The following is a 19005-nucleotide window of genomic DNA, read 5'->3' on the forward strand; positions in this document are numbered from 1 at the left end:
TACAGCTACATTTTTCCTTCAAACTTTTCATCCCCCAGGCACTCCAAGTACTCTGTGACTACTTCCAAGATATCCATAAGTAGATGAATAGCAATTACTTGTAATAGAGGGTAGAAAAGGCAAGGGCATTTTTATTGGTTCTGGGAAGATTTAACTACATTGATACGGCATTTACTGAAAATCCCCATCACCCCCGGAGTATGATGAATGGCCACCTCCATCTCAGCTCTGCCCCAGGAGATTCCTGGGTGCAAAGTGCCCTGAGGTCTTCCCTGACACACAAGAGAAGTTTGTCTCCATTCATTCTCACATGTTAACTTCACTTGAGTTTAGTGAGCAGTGAACACTTTATTTACTCCCAATTCAAATCAAAATAAAGGTTTAATTTGCTTCCCTGTCTTCTGGGGCTAATTTCCCTTCATTGAACACTCATACTTCCATTAACTCAAGGAGAACAACCCCCTAAGCAGTCTTTGATTAGACTCTGAAGGACTAACTATTCATGAGGAAGCTTGCACATAGCTCCCACCAGCATTAACAAGAACCTCCCTTTGTGTACCACATATCCCAGGGCAGAACATGCTATGAGACATGACCATCAGGCTTTATGTGACTAGTGGCTCATAATTCACACTCTACCTAGTTTTGAGCTCTCGTGCTGAATTTCTAGGATACATATCATAGTCCTCCGTCTCCCCTGCAGACTTACCATTCACAGGTAGAATACCAAGACACCAACTTCTGCTAAGTGTCAAGAACTTTTATCACAGAGAAGATATCAGAGCAGGATTTAGCAGAACTTAGTTTTATGGAACATCTCCAGGGTCTGCCTCTTATCTTAATGAGTTAACCTCCCAGTTGAAAAAATAGTTCTCAGTTCCTTTGCTGTTCTTTATATTCTATGACTTCAACTTTATTATTTATATTGAAAGAATCTCTGGAGACAAAGGAAAATAATAAGTTCTATCTTAATTAAGAAAGGACTTACTCTCTCCAAATCTTAACTGAGTTCCATTTGTAACACTTGTAATAAACCAACTTAGAGAAAGATGACATGATTTGTATGTTGACACAAAGAGGTAGAGGCTTACCTGTGTACGAGTGTATCTTTTCATAGAGGTGGATTAACTTCTTTATCAAACATTATTTTCTTATTTTGGGTTCCCCTCAAAGTAGATTATGAATTAAAGACTTGAATTCAAGAAGATTTTTTGGGAGGTGATCCCAAGAAATAGCAAAAGAGAGATTACTCAGAAAGAAAATGAAGATAAAGGTTTGTTAACAGACCTATTATTACTGTGGCCAACTGAATCTCAGTCTCTCTGGGGAACGCTGGGTACAGAAAAATGTATAGTTATCCCAACTGAAGGACACGGAGAGTATGGGTATTTCTTTATCATTTCCCCATCCATTGTTGATTGAGGGTTACTTCTGGGAGCATTAACTCTCAGGCAGTTCTAGTTTGTCCCACATGGAAGCAAGCATGTTTACCATGTGAAAAAACAGCCAGAGATGGGTATCCGCAGTATTAGCTAGTCATCAGGGTTGTAGTGGTCAGTCTTGGGGGTGGGTAGTGGTGTGGGATATTCACTCAGCAAATGGACAGCATCAGCTACAATTATTAAACTTCTGCCATCTATTACATATACGGCTAGACATTAGCCTTAAAGTACAGTCAGTGCCTTTTATAAAGACTGGACTTCAGGAAGGATTTTTACTACTAGAATACCAAGATTATGGCTATTAATCAATCTTCTTATTTTGTATTGGTTTTTTCAGTAAGTACAGAGAAGACAGGGCTTTTAATAGATTACTTACACTAAAAATTAAGATTTGGCCTTTCAAACCAATTTTTAAATGGCACATTAAGGAAACATATCTCTGTCTACCTAGACATGCATGTGTGTGTGTGTGTGTATATATATATATATATATATATATATATATATATTCAAAAGGATTTAGTATTTAATAAGGGTAATGATGAAAATTGAAAAAGAAGACAAAAGTTATCTTATACAAATAAACATGGCCTGATGTAAATAGTTTCCAAAAGCATGACCTGGGACTTGAAATCAATACTGATAAATACACAGAAACTCATATCTAAAACCAAGTCATGTACATTTAACACTCAAATTATAGTATATATGCTTCCAGCAGTTATCACATAGAAAGTGTTGTATGTACCAACGCTGGTGTTACAAACTTGTCAGAGTTAAGCAAAACATATTTATATAGCATTTTGAATATTAGAGTACATTTCACATTCTTATTTTTACTTAAACTTTATAAAAACATGTGAGAAAAGTATTACTCATATTTTAGGGAAAAAAATGGGGAGTGAAAGTGAACAGTTGGGTGATTTTGCTTTAGGACACAAAACTAGGAAAGGCTGAAGCCAAAAATCAGTCCAAATTTTCTTCCAACTTGTGTCTACATGCCCAAAGACAATGCATTCCTGGCTACTTTTTCACTCAGAACTTTTGGCCAGACCAACAGGACCAAATTACCTGAGCTGCCTGTGAATGGAGGGTTTCCTGGGATGCAATATTTTGAATTCTTTTATCAGGACCATCCCAGGCAAACAGGAAAAACTGAGCCCTCTGACATGTAACATATGCACAAAATTTTAAGCAAACGCTGCAGTCTGTGGTACTCATACTGCTCTGTACATGTTCTCCAGAGCCACAGTTCTAGAAGAGCACTCCGCTGCTCTTTTATGATTGGTAATGTTCTATAACTGTCTTTTTTAAATGAATCCGTTTTTTCCTAAATGGTTCCCAAGAATGGCATTAGCTATATTAGTATTCTAATATCCTTCCTGGAATATATTTTACTCATTTTCCACCTATATCTATTTATGTAAATACTAAAAAGGAAACCATATAAATAAAAGAAGGCATATACTTAGTTGTTCCAATATTGAAATGAAGATTAGATGAGATAAGAAATGAAAAACTACCTATCCAAAATAGCTTTGTAAAACTTAATAGTACACAGAAAGCTTGAGTTATTAGAAGTCCAATATCTTTCAATTTATAATTTGAATATATTTGGGTTGCTAAAGGGAAAATCAGAAGTTCTCATGTTGTCACTGGATCAAAAACTTGAGAAACAAACAGCTACCACAATGTTGCTGTGTAGCAGTACATACATCTGTAGGAGGTTGTTGACATTCAAAAGAAAAAAAGTTAGGTTAGCAGCTGGTGACTTTATCTCCCTAAAATCAGAACAGCTAAATTCCTCACTTCTAAACTAGTGATTCCATCCCTTGAGGCTTCTATAGGACAACTGTTTATCTATATACCTGAGTTCTGCTGTACGTACTGTCTCCAATTTTCTGTGTGACTTTAGGAATGTACTTTGCTTGTTTGGATGCTAGTTTTTTAACTGACAAATTGTGGAGCAGGGAGGAAGTCAAACTAGACTGAATTAAAGTAGTTGACCTGATGACAAGGAAGATGATAGTTGGTCCTAGATTAATGGGGGATCACAAGGTGGGGTGGGGCATGACATATGTCATCTTTTTTTACCTCAAGGCATCATCATGTGGGCATGAATGCAACAAAGTAAGCATTATAAAACAAAATATCAAAATACATTTATGGTGCATAAGTAATGTTGAAAGCTGTGGTATGAAAAAATATTCTGACATGAGAGATAGCAGTTTCAAAATGATGAGGTAATTGACTCGGGTAGGATAGGACTGTGTCTCTATAATTCAATCAATAGTAAATTAATTAAACCATTTCAAGGTAAAATCTAAGAGTAGCTAAAGGGAAGACAATTACATAAATCTGGCTGGTACATAATTTAGAATATTTCTTGAAGACAATGATTCCCTGTTATAAATTTTTGAATCTCTAGGTCCTGCAGTGGGTACTCCCTCAATTAAACAACAACAACAACAACAACAACAACAACAAAAACCTCTGGTACTTTTCTCAATTTTTTTTTTCTTGAACAATCTATGTTTTATGTATATATACACTCACATAAAATTGAATGGCCATATAAATATTAAAGTTTCACATACTAAGAATATCAGTTCAACAATTGCTTTAGCTTAATGGAAGGCCCTAAAAAATTCTGGGAAAACAGAAATGATCCTCTCATTATATGTTAGGTTGTCTTATTCAATAGTAGGCAGGAATTCAATAAAAAAATACATTTAATGCTGAGAATACTTGATATCAAAGTAACAGATTAAAAAGTGAAAAATTCAATCATTATATTGTTTTTATAAACAAGATATGAAACTAATTTATTGACTTGACAAACTTCCTCTGGTTGTATCAGCTGAAATCTAATAATTGGCCTTAATCGAATCTCATGATTATAGAGGAATAAAGTACAGTCAGAGAGGTCTATGTGCTTACATATATTTCTGACAGTATATATCAATACAGACAAATTTGACTTGAAACATTTAGAACTCAAAGAATTTATGTAACTGAAAATGGATTTGGTTTATGATACACAAAGTATCAATCTTATGGAGTTTTCCTTCTTTTATCCATTATATAATAATATTATTGGTATATAATAAGAAAAATTTCTATAAAGTTCTAATTAATTAATAATTTATTATAAATGACAAATAAATTTTCTTTTTTTGTGATTGTTGTGTAATTATTATCAAACTGTGCTAGGGTATGTCTTTAAGCAACCACATTTCCATATCTCTTAGTAAAGGAAAAGAGGCATTTTTTTTTAAGATTTTGTTTATTTATTTGACAGACAGAGAGACACCCAGCGAGAGAGGGAACACAAGCGGGGGAGTGGGAGAGGAAGAAGCAGGCTCCCAGCGGAGGAGCCTGATGTGGGGCTCGATCCCAGAACACCGGGATCACACCCTGAGCCGAAGGCAGACGCTTAACGACTGTGCCAGCCAGGCGCCCCAAAAAGAGGCATTTTTAACTTTGTTATTATATGTGCAAATAAACAAATACTTTTACAAAAGTATATATGAAGTATATACAATACATATAAAATATATGAAATGTATATAATCATAATTCATGCATTATATATTATATCATATTATAATAGTTATATATTGATTGTATATTTCTATATTATTTTATATAGCCTATATTATTATATGTATCTATATCTATATCTGATACATATAATATATAGCATTTAGAATGGTTAAGCCACCAGTGATGTATTGATGACCTATCAGATTATTAGGAGACAAGAGATTCAGAACCAGCGAGAAAAGTACTTTCCTCCAAATGGCTTTCCTTCTATCCTTCCTTTGGTTATGTCGGAAGTTCCTACTTGGTGTTAGCAGGAGGTGGAGGCATGCAGAAGATACACAGGAAGAGGCTCTAAATGTAAAGATTATGCAATCTTTGTGAAAGCCTTTCTCATTTCTTCTGGCTTTACCTAGGGCATTGATTTCAGTCCCTAAAATGTGATATCTGCAACCAAAAAAATCTAATTCAACAAATATTGGTTGATGACCTACTAAGTGTTCTTCATGTCAGTGATAAAAAAAAAAAAAAAAACACTGAACAAGGCAAACACAGCCCTGCCCTCCTGGAGCTTTTATTTTAAAGATGGTGTTGCCAGAGACAAAAAGTAAGTAGGCAGAATCACAATAAATAAAGATCACGATAAGTATGAAGAAGGAAACAAATGGAATAAGAAGATAGTGACCTGGGGTATAATGAAATGGGGAGTCACTGCCTCTACTTCAGATAAGCTGATTAGAGAGGATCAAATCTCTGAAAACCCTTCCAGCTAAATGTACTTTTGCCTTACTGCATGCTAAAACAAAAGTGAGGAATGAGTCTGAGAATCTGATTTACCTTAACCAGAATAATAAGATTTATTTTAATAAGCAACTATAATCAGTATATACTCATATACATGTATATGCTTTTTTTAAAATATCAAGTACTGATTAACTTTCTCTCCAATTCTTTACGTTGTGGCTGAGGAAATGAAGGCTCAGAAAGTTTGCAAGCAAAATAAGTTAATGAAATCCAAAACTTCTCCAAACAATTCTCAATTTAAGTATTTGGAGAAACATACGAGGAAGACAAAAATACTCTGAGGAACATAATATGCATTTAGAAGATGTTAGGCCTTACCAAACTCCTGTAATTCTAGAGGTTTTGGTATGTAGCTAATGGTAAAAGAAAAAATTAGAATTTTGAAAAATGCGAAGAAACATAAAGCAAACAAACTGAAAACTACAACCCCCAAGGGCAGAACACATCTAGCACACCATAATAATGTGGTGTTAGTTTTTGTCTTAAATCTTTTCTCCTAAGATGATACTATCTCAGTGTATTGAGGCTTGTCAAATAACCATTAGGATATATTATCAGTACTTTGATTAGATTAAGTGAAAAACTAGCCTTTGATTTCCAGAAGTTCACATCACAGCCAAGTTCTACTTGAAACTTAAAGCAACACTGAAACTGGAGGCATCTTGCTGACAGTATGACTTATTTTTTAATATTTGTAAAGGGCAATAAGTGAGAATGAGTTCTTATATCATTTTACAAGCTAGATGGCTGGTTAGTAGTCATTTTTATTCTGACCTGGTTTGAACTTGCACAATACTCACATTGCCCCTGGCATTTGACTGTGTGCAGATTACATTTTGTTTCTCTCTCCAGAAATTGGACACTGCCTGGGAAACCAGAAATTCCTAGAAAGCTATACTCCAAGCCTATTGATTTAAAAGGCTGACATGAGCTACTTTATTTTGTCCCAAATTTCACTTTCAAATCTTGCTTGTATATGTGATAATTTATTCAAGAACTAACTCTAAAACTCTGGATGTGTGTCTCAATCTTTGAACAGATACTGGATTAACCATTTGACAATTAAAAAAAATTAGATAAATTAATAACTAATTATGGATTAGGCAGAGTAGCAAAAATTTAGATAACTAAAATTAAAATAATTGGTTCTTTCTGTTCCACAGGCATGTCTGAGATATGTATACACATAAAACACTAACTTACATTTCTTAATTCCCACCCTTCCTGAATGTTACAGATAAAGGAAAATGAATTTGGGCTCATTCATTTATTCTTGCAACTTAAAAAAACAAAACAAAACACAACTACATAAATGGCAAAGATGTGTGTCATGATGACATAGCAATTAAGATTGATGAAAAAATAGAGCAAACAGGATTGGATATGATTCTCTAATACCTTACTGAAATTAACATGTGATTTTAACAAACTCTGACAACTGCAATGTTACAAGCAGTGCTAGCATTTGGGCAAAATGCTGCAAGAGTACCTTTCTTAATCTAAGGGGAATCAGAAAACTGTCCTGGAGGAAGTAACCGAGAGCTGAAGAATGAGTAGGAGTGAAACCTAGTGATGGTGTTGGGGAGTGAGAGAGGGAAAGTGATGTTCTGATCAGAGGGAAATATATGTGTGGAAGACGAAAGCAAAAGATAACTTGGCTGACAGAAAAAAATGAGGTTTGCTATGGCTAGAGCATGAAAGAAGAAAGTAGGAGGAAGGTGAGGTGTTTTGAGGAGGCTGAAGAGAGTGAGATCAGGTAATAGGTTAGAAAAGAGAATGGTTGTCTACACTAGAGGAACATTAGCAGGGTTGGCATAATTAAGATTTTCTCACCCTGGACAATAATGACGCCTTGCTATGGCTAATCCCTTGTTGTGTGGAGGAAAGAGAGCTGTCCTCTCCACTGCAGACTGTTTAGCAACACTCTAGCCTCTATACTCAAATGCCAGTAGCACATCCTTCCACTTACGATAATCAATATCTCGACATTGCCAAATGTCTATCCAGGGGACAAAATCACCATTGGTCCAACAGCACATTAAAAGGATTACACAACATGACCAACTGGGATTTATTCTAGGAATGCAAGGATGGTTCAACATAAGAAAATCAATCAATGAAATATGCATTAAAAGACTAAAGAGAATAAAAATATGATTATGTTAATTGATGCATATAAAATGATTTGACAAAATCTAACACCCTGTCATGATAAATACATTCAGAAAACTAGGAAAAGAAAAGAACTTACTCAAAATGATAAAAAAGAATTTAAGAAAAACCTACAGCTAATATTATACTTAATGGTGAAAGACTGAAAGCTTTCTAATAGGATCAGAAACAAGACATGTATGCTCTCCTTCACAATTGCTATTCAAATTATACTGGAAGATTCTTTAGTTAAGAAAACAAAAGATACAAATTGAGAAGGGGAAAAATAAAACCATCCCTCTTTGCAAATGGCACAATCTCATATTAACAAACAAAACAGATAAACACAGCGGCATGGGGAAAAAAGAGAGAGAGGCAAACCATAAGAGTCCCAACTACAGAAAACAAACTTGAGGGTTGATGGAGGGGAGCTGGGCAGAAATAGGCTAAATGGTTAAGAAGGAGGACACTTGTGATGAGCACTGGATGTTATATGTAAGTGATGAATCACTAAATTCTATTCTTGAAACCAGCATTACATTATATGTTAACTAACTGGAATTTAAATAAAAACACGAAACAAACAAAAAATTAATAATTAAATAAAAAGGAAAAAAATCCCAAAGAATCCTCAAAAAAGCTACTAAAGTTAATAAATGAATTCAGCAAAGTTTGAGGGTACAAGTTCAACACACAAAAATCAGTTGTGCCCTATGCACCAGCAATAAACAATCTAAAAATCAAATTAAGAAAACTATTCCATTTACAATAGCATTCAAAAGAAGAAATACTTATGAATAAATATACAAAGAGGCATAAGACTTGTACACCAAGAACTACAAAAGATTGCTGAAAGAAATTAAAGAAAGCCTAAATAAATGAAAAAAAAAAAACCATATTCATGGATTGGAAAACTTAATATTGTTAATTTCTCAATGTCAACTACTAATGTGATCTACAGATTCAAAGCAATACTTATCAAAATTCTAATGATGTTTTTTACACCAGTGGGAATTCTCATATATTGCTGGTAGAAATGTAAAATGGCACAACTACTTTAGAAAATGTTTCTTTTTTTTTTTTTTTTTAAAGATTTTATTTATTTAGTTGACAGGGATAGAGACAGCCAGCGAGAGAGGGAACACAAGCAGGGGGAGTGGGAGAGGAAGAAGCAGGCTCCCAGCGGAGGAGCCCAATGTGGGGCTCGATCCCATAACGCCGGGACCACACCCTGAGCCGAAGGCAGACGCTTAACCGCTGTGCCACCCAGGCGCCCCTAGAAAATGTTTCGTAAGTCAAACGTGCATATACAATCCTTCAATTACAGTCTTAGGTGTAATCCAAGGCAAATGAAAACATATATCCAACCAAATAATTGCTCAAAAATGTTAATGGCAACTTTATTCATAATTGCTCTAAACTGGAAGTAACCCAGATATCATCAGTAGGTGAAAGGATAAACAAATAATGGCATATTCAAATAATGGAATACTATTAAGCTATAAAAAGGAACAAAGATAGCAACACATGTGATTACCTGGATGAATCTCAAAAACATGATGCAGAGCTTTTTCCATGCTACCCAGAGAGGGCCCCATATGGCATTGTTGGGGGTTCTCATTGTCACTTAAAGGGAAACTTACACAGTGTCTGGAGCCCTTGATGTCCTGCAAGTGAAGGAGGATGTCCTCAAATTCCTAGCAGCAGGAATCCACTTACGTGGCACCAACCCTGACTTCCAAATGGAACAGGACATCTACAAAAGGAAAAGTGATGGCATCTACATCATAAAACCTAAGAGAACCTGAGAGATGCTTCCACTGCCTTTGTTGCCATTGCAAACCTGGCTGGTGTCAGTCATACCATCCAGGAATAGTGGCCAGTGAGCTGTGCTGAAGTGTGCTGCTGCCGCCGAAGCCACTCCTATTACTGGTTCACTCCTAGAATCTTTACTAACCAGATCCAGGCAGCCTTCCGGGAGCCGAGACTTCTGGTGGTTACTGATCCTAGGATGGACCACCAGCCTCTCACAGAGGCGTCTTATCTTAACTGCCTACAATTTCTCTGTGTAACACAGACTCTCCTCTGCACTATGTGGACACTGCCATCCCTTACAATAACAAAGGAGATCACTCAGTGGGTCTGACGTGGTGAATGCTGACCCAGGAAGTTCTACACATGCATTGCACCACTTCCTGTAAACACCCATGGAAAGTCATCCTGATCTCGACTTCTATGCAGAACCTGAAAAGACTGAGAGGCAAGAACAGGTTGCTGCTGAAAGACTGTGACCAAGGAGGAATTTCAGGGCAAATGGACTGCTCCAGGCTACTCAACCTGAAGCCGCAGACTGATCTGAAGGTGTTCAGGTGCCCTCTGTGCCATTAAGCAGTTCCCTACTGAAGACTGGAGTGCTTAGCCTACCACTGAAGACTGATTTGCAGCTCCCACTGTTTAGGCCACTGAATGGGTGGGAGCAAACACTGAGTGGTCTTCAGGGGCTCTTCCACGAAGGCAAACCAAATGGAAATAAGGTTGATGGAATATAAAGTTTCTAAAAATTGAAAGAAAATGCTGGGCTAAATTTCAAACATAAAAGAGTAACATACTGTATGATTCCATTTAAACAAAGCTCTAGAGCCAGGAAAAAAACAAAACTAATCTATAGTGATCAAAATCTGATCAGTGGTTGTGGGTCGGAGATGTAGTAGAACTGATTCCAAAGAAATGAAGAAAGACCTTTTGTCCATGATAAAAATATTCCATATCCTGATGGGGGTTAGGTAGTTACATGGGCATATACATTTTTCACATTCAAATTTAAAATGTGTACATGCATTGTATATGAATTATATCTCAATAAAGTTGACTAAAAACAATATTCTGGGGAGAAGTAAGATGGAGTAAAGGAAACTTCCAATGAAGAAGAGGGTAGGAAAATAAAGAGAAAAATATGCTTGTCTAATACTTGAATTTGTGCATTTATACACATTTGCAATTCTCTTTTAGGCTTGTTGATGGCTTTTATTTTTTTGCTACTAGCCTAACCAGGCTAGTGGATGTAGAACTCTGTTCTATTTACACTGTCTTTCAAAGTTTCTCAGAACCTGGTAAAGACACCTCAGTTTAAACTATTTTTCAGAACTTTTAAGAAATAACATAAATACCAGTGATGGGTATTAAGGAGGGCACATATTGCATGGTGCAATGGGTGTTATAGGCAAATAATGAATCATGGAACATTGCATCAACAACTGGGGTTGTACTGTATGGTGACTAATATAACAAAATAAAAATTAAAAAAAAAGAAATAACATAAATATATATAATTGTGATCATGGAGTTTTTAGTTGAAAGTGTTCTAAGAGTGGAGCTGTGCCAAGGGGACATTCTCTGGATTTTGCAATTTCCTATCTCTCTTACACACACACACACACACACATGCACACACACACATACACACACAATTTTTCTACTGTTACTCATTCTCTTTCTCAAATGTACCTAGAAATTAACATTCTAAGGGTGAAAATCAGACCACCAATAGATAAATAAAATGATAGTCATGTTATGAGCTATATCTACAGACTTAAAAGAACTGAAATCATCAGTTTGCTAACAATTTAGCTTAAAAATGTGTATTACAATTATTTGGAAGAGGGAATCAGAAAACCCTGTGATACACTCTCCAACAGCTCCCTCCTTCACTTCTGCCACACTGATTTCTTTTCAAAATCCTTCCCTAAGTGGGTGGAAAGATGTGAAATAGATCAGTGAATTTTACCCTTTATGTATGCTCCTATAAAACACTAGCCACTCACCATTCTCACCTTATAAATTTATGGATCAGAGAATACATTTGTAAATAAAAGAAAACAGGGAAAGAGAAATGACATTTTCAATAGTAGAACTGGAAAGCAGCCATATTATTAACACGAAGGTCATCGGTCTGGCAGAAAACGTTAATAACACAAATGCTAAATGTAACTCTCAGATGTCTCTTGGAGTTGCCAAAATCATTTCCATTAAATTTTGAATTAGAGAGACCTGACTATATAAAAGACAAAGTGGCCAGTACTTGAATTGAGGAAAACAACATGAATTGGACTAGTTTGGGAAATAAATAAATATTCATCCTTTCAGCAATTATGCTACCTATATTGACCACCTGTCCACCAACCATAACCTCAAGAAGAGAACAGAATAATAAATGAGAGAGTTGGAAAAATGATGACAAAAAATCACTTATCTAGAAGGTCTTATTTTCTGCATTTATGAAAGCAAGACTTTAAAGTCCTTGATCCCTTCTTTGGGAATCTGTGTTGACTCTGACACCCAATTTTTGACCAAATCTGATTCTCTTCAATGAAACCTCTATCAAATAAATATTTAAATATTTCAAAATAGCCTGCTCAGTACATTCCTTAAAATGTTTACTTATTTCTAGGAGGTAATTTTATTTCAAATAAAACTACAATTTCTCCATTCCTCTTCTGATTTCTTGGCATGACCATTCCATTAATGGTCATATAAGTCAAATCATACAAGTCAAATACTTGGGAGTCATTCAAAGCCCCAACTTTTCCCTCCCATCCCCCACATATTCAGTTAGTTATTAAGTCTTATAGATTTAACTTCTATCCTACCAAAGTCTTATTTTTACCCTTAGGATAATGCCTAAGCTCATAACTGTGGTGCAAAAGACTTTCCTCATATCCTGGCATTTAACAATAATGATAATAATGGATTAACAATTAATATTTAGCAAACATTACTATGTGCCTGGAGCAGTGTCAGTAATTAGCTGTGCTGTGTATGGATTATACACATTTAATCCTCCTGAAAACATGGGTTATGCATTTGTTTAGATTGGCTTTCCTCAACTGGAGACTCTGAAATAAGAACTTCTTTATTTGGGAAGTGATTACAGGAAACAGGTTGAATATGGGAAATAGGAGACAGAGACAGAAGAAAACCTAGTAATGTGTCACATTGTTCCTCTGCAGAACCTCTGAAGAACCATATATTATGCACTTCAGATTGTTCCATGAAGGGATGGAAAAGATGGCATATTATTGGCTTACTTCTTTACTTCATCTGAGGACATTAAATCCCTGGCGCTTCTGGTTAGCACTTCCAGTTTGCTTTATGTGTTGATGAGAAAACTCCTGGAAGCTCTCAGAAAAAGCAAAGAGCAACACAGGAGTTTGAAGAAGGGAAGCTTGGGTTTCTCCAGTGCCATCTGTGGGTAAGCTTAGAGACATACTAACAGGATGCAGCATAGTCTCCTACAGTACTAATTAATGTCTCCAATTTTCTTTCTTTCCTTTTCTTTCTTTTCTCTACCTTCCTTCCTTCCTTCCTTCCTTCCTTCCTTCCTTCCTTCCTTCCTTCCTTCCTTCCTTCCTTTCTCTCTCTCTCTCTCTCTCTCTCTTTCTTTCTTTCTTTCTTTCTTTCTTTCTTTCTTTCTTTCTTTCTTTCTTTCTTTCTTTCTTTCTTCTTCCTTCCTTCCTTTCTCTCTCTCTCTCTTTTCTTCTTTTTTATTAGACAGAGAGACAGATAGCAAGAGTAGGTGGGGCAGAGGGAGAGGGAAAGAGAGAATCTTAAGCAGGTTCCACACCCAGTGCAGAGCTGATGCAGGGCTCTATCTCACAACCCTGAGATCATGACCCGAGCTGAAATCAAGAGTCAGATGCTTAACCAACGAAGCCACCCACACAACCCCCTCAATTTTCTGATATGGAAATTGACATAGAAACTTAGGTTAACTAATTTGACCAAGAACATACAGCAAGTTGTGAAGCCATAATACAAAAACAGGAAGACAGAGTCCAGGGCCTAAAACCTTAACCATTATGCCACATTGCATCTCTGTTTCTTACTGTCAGCCATATTGCAGCTCCATGGACAGGACTTGTTATTTCCATTGTTTGCTTTTAATCTTCCTTCTCTCTCTGGCTACCATGTTCTTTTGTCCTTGATAATCTTGAAAACACCAAATAGTATTCCAAATCTCTTCAGAAATCCTTTCTATTTTTAAAATTTACTTATATTCTTATCAAAATAACACATACATATATATTTAAGAAGCCAAAAAGTGTGAGAAGTCTGAGAACAGTAACAACAAAGAATGTAGATTTCCCTAGTCTATACTCTGTAAGTATCCACTTTCAGTCTTCCAAATGTTTCCACAGGCATTTACTTCTCTATCTTTAAATAATATGCATGTTATGATATCTTGATTTATAAGACAGAATTCTCCATTGGCCTCCAGTTACAACAGGTGACAATATTTCTTTTACATCCTTATTGTCCTCTCCAGGTCCCCCAGCATAATCCTATCTTGTTTTTTTTTTTTTAAATCCATACTCAGTGTTCTAACGGTTATGACTACCCAAATACTGTCTACTGCATATCCAAATAATATGGCATTTTCTTTTCTTTAAACAACTTTTCATTTTGAGAGGTAATAATTTCTCCATAGCTTCATTTCCTTTGATGTCTTAGCATGTATGAATGAATCTGCTTTGCTTTTAAAGAGGTCTGTAAAACCCTTTTGCTACAAATGTCCTCCTGGTCAATCCTGCCAAATAATCAGTCCATTCCTTTGATTTCCCTCAAGTTATTCCTTTGAAGTCCTTCATACATTGCTCTAAGATGCATTTGTTCTTCTCTAGTCTTGTGGATGCTGTTATTCAGGGGATTCCCTTAGTCTCTCTCCTTATTGGTCTATTCCCTGGTTTTTGGAGCATTTCCCTAAATGTCTGCTTATGGAAAGTAAATTTCAAAAAAATTAAGAGTATGGAAAAGTTTTCATTCTACCCTCTTATTTTGCTTCACCTTTTCCTACTATGCCAAGATTTGGGTCTTTGCATTCATTGTGTTGGATACTGGAATCCTTTGAATCCTAAGACCTCTACCTTTTACAATTGGGCTATTTTGTGATAATACGTTTTATGTTATATTCCCTTCTACTTTTTTTTATATCTTATCTATATTTTAGAATTTTCCTCGGATGTTGAACTTTATACATTAATTCCTTAACTTTCTTATCTTATTGCCACTCTTATCAACTTATTTTTATTTCAAGTTTCCTTTCTGGATAATTCCCTTTAATCTCACAATTTACAAATTACAACTTACATATTATTGCTAATTCCTAAAATGCTTTTAATAGTTGTTATTTAGTTGTAGGCCTCACCCTCTTTTACTGAGGGCTTCCTTAAATGTCTAGTAGCCCTAGCTATTCATTCATGTATCTCTATTTATGTATGTGATTTATTGGCTGGTGATTTTAATTCTTAGGTTATCAAAGTTGACTCTATTTTTCATTGAAAAATTCCTAAACATGGATATTTATGAATCTACACTTTGAGTCTTTCCATTTCTCCAAAGAAGGATCAACTAAACTCTCAGTTTTCTATCTGAAGTCTCATGCTATATTATTTTCTGTCTTAAGACTGAAAGTTTACAGCCTCCCTAGCTCAATTTCTCTGCAAATATTCCTCCAGTTTCCCATAAGTTGTATGTGTGGGTGTGTGTGTGAGAGAGAGACCGACAGACAGTTAACTGATGGGAGCCCAAGTGGAAGACTTTCATATAAGCCTTCTATTTTCAGTCTCAGCATACCTTCTACTACTAACTTTCATGTTACAAGGTGGCTTCTGCTCCTGATCCTTTTTGGGGAATCTGCAAGGTAATTCACTTACTTCTTACAGCTTTCTTTGTGTCAGAGGACTTTGGTGTGACTTTCTTCCTCTCTGCATTTCCTTTCACCATGTATCCTTCTGTTTTGTGTTCCTGTATTTTTGAGTTTTACTAGTCTCTGTTTCATTAACAATGGAATTTTTGTTTCTGCTGCTTGTTCTCCTAGGTTTTATGAGTCTTTCAAGGGAGAACACAGGGTGAAAGATCTCTTTGCTTAACATCCTGAGACTAAAAATTACACTTTTATGAAGTCTTCTTTCTTGACCATCAATAGCAATTATCCTTTGCCTCGTCTGAGCTAACATTTTACTACGTTTATATTTATGTTCTTTCATTGATTACATTTATCATGATTCTTTACCAATTCCTGCATTACTGTTGACCTATGTGACAGGAAATTTGTCTTTTCTTAAATTTACATCCACATAATTTCACATAAGACCTAGCACATAGAAGATGCTTAATAACCACTGGTCAAATTGAATTAATAATGGAGGAAGCAAGAGGATGTCATTACTTCTTTTCATCTCTCCCTTCCTGCAACACACAGAAACTCAACTTTCAACATCTCCAAGGCTTGATTCATCAGGTAAATAAAGCAACAACTAATAACAAACTGCATTCAAGTTATGTGATAGCTAGATAGGAAAGAGGCTCACACCGTGAATACAAATACAGAGCTCTTCAATTAATGCTATCACTCATCCTGCCATTGCAATCATTCCTCTCCTCTCTTTTAGTTTACTTATACCCTCCTGTCTGGGCAAAGTCTGTGAATAGAATACTGAATACTCATACACCCACAAATACCTGAAGAGTCTATTCTTTAGTACATGGATTATATGCCACTATCTTCTTGAGCTCTTCCTGGGTTTTCCAGCTGGAAATCATCACCTGCTCTTTTAAATTCTGTAACACTTTTGCTGTCATAGTGGCTGGCTGTGAGCATTCAAATCTCCACTGAATGGACAAAAAAATTAATGGTGACCGTATATGAAGAGAGGATTGTTCTAGCTGTGTGCCCATACCACAGAGAGATATCCTAGAGAGATGATTCTCTTAGCCCATTGTGTAGGTGGGGCTTTTGACTAATGTGTTTTAGTAACATGATACCATTATGTGTAATTTTTCATGAATTGCTGTGCGCAACCTGAGACAATCTGCAACTTCATAGAAGTCTCCAGTTAACACTAGAGTGCCATCTAGGATTAACTAGGTGACAAAGGAGAGTTATCACTGCATCCTAACCACCTGAGCCAATCTTCTAGGACAAACAGGGCAATGCAGATTCAATAGTCTCATTGTGCCAGAGTTAGTGAATTTCTTTATTGAATTTGATTACTACATCCTGTAAATATTTTTAATTATCTCTTAATTTAATCCTTAAGATTTTTAATGTTATTATCTTTCTTCAGAAATCAAGCCCTTTTCCTAGAATTTACAATGAAGTTGTTCACATATTGAGCAATCTATTTTATTGCATTAATTACTCCCAGGCTCACATTTTTCATATGATAATTTGTTATTTACTTATCTTCTCAACCAATAATTAGACCATAAACTGAATAAGTCATGATTCTGGAAAAAATATACATATGCCTCTCATTTATTCAGCAGGAGAGTAAAAAAATTTGGCATCTTTTTTTAGTAAGATGAAGCTAATTTGAATAATATCAATATTTGTGAATGCATCTGGTTACTAGTTAATCCAAAGTAATTAGACCCTCTATTTATTATTCTAAACATCCCTTGCCTCTTTAGAAGTTAAAAGCAATATATTACTTCCACCCCATCCTTCCCTTCTAATCTCATCTCTACCACTCACTTGAACTCAGTTTTCTTGCCAAGAACCCCAAGAGATATCAGAGCCTGAGGAAAGGCACTCTGACTTTCATCTTCACAACGCCATACCAAAAGTATTGCCTGGGAACTAACAAGTATTTTAATAAGTGATAGTGTAACTAGTAAATGCTCCATTATTACTGTACTCATTATTCTATAAATGCTGTACATTTTGATTTCTCTTGTTCATTTATCTCTTCTTATGGTTGCTTTTCTACCCAATGAAATTTCCTCCTATTTCTCAATGTCATGGTCACTCTAAATCTTGATGTGACCTGCCTGGGAGGATCTGGCCTTCTGACACTTAACACCACACTCTCCTATGAACCTTTGTGTCTCTTTTCCCAATTTTACTATGAGCTCCTTGAGAAAGGAATTTCTAAGTACCTGAGAAATTATACGTGCATTAAGGTTTGATTGAACTGATACCTAAATTTCAAATAGAGTTCTCCTTGAGGTGCTCGCTGAACAATGCAGTGCAGAGGTTCTGCAACTTTTTCTGATCATGCTGCTCTTATTGTCTCAGTAATTTTCTTATGGCATCCCTAGGCCAAAAAAAAAAAAAAAATCTAACAATTCATTTATAAAGTAGTTTGGTTCCAACAATTTATGTTCTAACAACTTAGGAGGCTGTTCAAAAATCATAATATGTATATAATGGATGAAAAATAATACTTCTATTCCATTCATAAGTAACCAGTTTTACTTATGGCAAACGTACTCCTATTAGGTAAAACACGACTTCTCAAACCTTGGAATAAAGGTGCTCTGTGTAATTTTCTGTTCTATACTGACTGTCATGCCGTATTTGCTTCTTACCAAAACAACTGCTAGAAACCCAGCTTCAACAAAGATATGATATTGAAAGGAAAGTAGTACCATATAATGTTGAAAGAAACCTCAAAGTAGTAGTCCATGCAGTAACTGACAGATGTTGAACATCAGGGGTGTTTCTCTGAAACATTTTAATTCTTCCCCACAATGCCTCTCTGAGTTCACTGAGGTGCACTGGGATGTCTTGGTTTTCAGTTTAAGAATGTAGAGTATGGTGGTAAAACCCATCGATTTTGGCAAAAGACTGTCTGGTTTTGAATTCTGGCTCCAGTGTTTAATGGTTGTTTGACACTGAATAATTTCTTTTACCCCTCTGGGTCTCATTTTACTTATCTGTAAAATGTGGAATGATATCACTTATCTCTTCGGGTTTTTATGAAAATAAATGTTAGTCTATGTAAAGAACTTGGGAAAGTACCTGTGACTATATAATGTGGGCAGCTAGTCTTGTTACCATTACTAATTTGAACTGAGTATCACACATTTGCAAGAGAGATGAGTCAAATACTGTATGGCATCCCTATATGTCCTCAGTGAGCTACCACTTTCTTTATACCATCTACAACATTTTTTTAATTCATAATTAATCTAATGAAACCATACCACTTGAAACATACTAATTACTGTATGTCAGGCACTGTGCTAAACCTTTAGATTCATTAATACCAATTAATCCTCCAAA

At 35.7% G+C, this 19005-nt stretch overlaps 1 protein-coding gene and 1 pseudogene across 1 annotated transcript in view; one reads left to right on the forward strand and one right to left on the reverse strand.

The window, feature by feature from the left end:
• Positions 1-19005, reverse strand: part of CNTN6 (contactin 6) — a 270310-nt gene that overhangs the window by 230671 nt on the left and 20634 nt on the right.
• LOC123799227 (small ribosomal subunit protein uS2 pseudogene) lies at positions 7484-10473 on the forward strand (annotated as a pseudogene).

The sequence above is a fragment of the Ursus americanus genome, chromosome 14, assembly GCF_024610735.1.
Source record: "Ursus americanus isolate L20-20 chromosome 14, mUrsAme1.1.p, whole genome shotgun sequence".
NCBI classification, from domain to species: domain Eukaryota; kingdom Metazoa; phylum Chordata; class Mammalia; order Carnivora; family Ursidae; genus Ursus; species Ursus americanus.